Source organism: Mastomys coucha, chromosome X (assembly GCF_008632895.1).
Source record: "Mastomys coucha isolate ucsf_1 chromosome X, UCSF_Mcou_1, whole genome shotgun sequence".
NCBI classification, from domain to species: Eukaryota; Metazoa; Chordata; class Mammalia; order Rodentia; family Muridae; genus Mastomys; species Mastomys coucha.
Genome location: NC_045030.1, coordinates 60,057,623 through 60,058,439, shown reverse-complemented (window position 1 = coordinate 60,058,439; position 817 = coordinate 60,057,623). Strand labels below are relative to the sequence as shown.

At 59.1% G+C, this 817-nt stretch overlaps 1 protein-coding gene across 1 annotated transcript in view; it reads right to left on the bottom strand.

The window, feature by feature from the left end:
• The window catches only part of Znf449 (zinc finger protein 449), a 20,920-nt gene extending 20,394 nt beyond the window's left edge, over positions 1–526 (bottom strand). The window contains exon 1 of the mRNA XM_031360686.1: positions 412–526. The gene's annotated coding sequence lies outside the window, so the exon portion shown is untranslated. The remainder of the gene's footprint in view (positions 1–411) is intronic.
• Positions 527–817: the final 291 nt, after the last annotated feature.

The window sequence follows — 817 nt, the reverse complement described above, 5'->3', positions numbered from 1 at the left end:
GCCTCTGAATCCACCCTCACAGGGCCTACCCTTAAGCCACCGTTAAGAAAAGAGGGCACTTGGGGAAACAGCAGGCGTGACATGTCCCTGAAAAGCCTAAAAGCTGGTTTAAAACCCCATGCCAGTGTTAGGGACATGGTGCCCTAGAGCTCTTGGATGACGATGTCCAACCACCCAGATGGGCACTCCCAGCCATCGTGGACTCCCAGCAAGGCCTGGCCAGGTCGCAGGGAGCGGCGGCGGGGTCCCTGAACGAATAGGGGCCCGCCGCTCCTCCTTGCTCCTGGGGCCTGGCGCCCAGGGCACATATGAAATTTGCCAGCGTGCGTGGCCCCAGATTGCAAAAAGAGCCCCGCTACCCGCGCCCGCGCCCCAGGGACAGCCACGCCCTCTGTCCGCTCCGGGACTCACCGCCTCTGCGCCCACGGCTCTCCCAAGCTCACCGGCAACTGCCCAGGGCGCAGGCGCACAGCCGCGTTGAGTACTACAGCTCCCGGCAGGCTCCACGCCTCCCGCCGCTCTTATAGCCCACAAGGATGCTGACGTGGGAATGGCTGGGACTCTTCTAGTCTTCCACCTAGTTTCAAGCTGCTTTGGAAGAGCTCCTATTTCCGGTCTTATAGCCTCTTGGTCCTAGGGGATTGGGTGGGACGAGCCCCGAGTAGTGAGTCAAGTAAGGGCTACTTCCCAACAGCTTTAGATTAATTGATGCAGGTGGGGGAACAACTTTGTTTTAAACAGCCCCTACCCACTCAGTGATCCTCAAGCCTGGGGGGGAGGGGTTCTTGGGAAAGCGTTTTTAAAAACTCAGATTTCT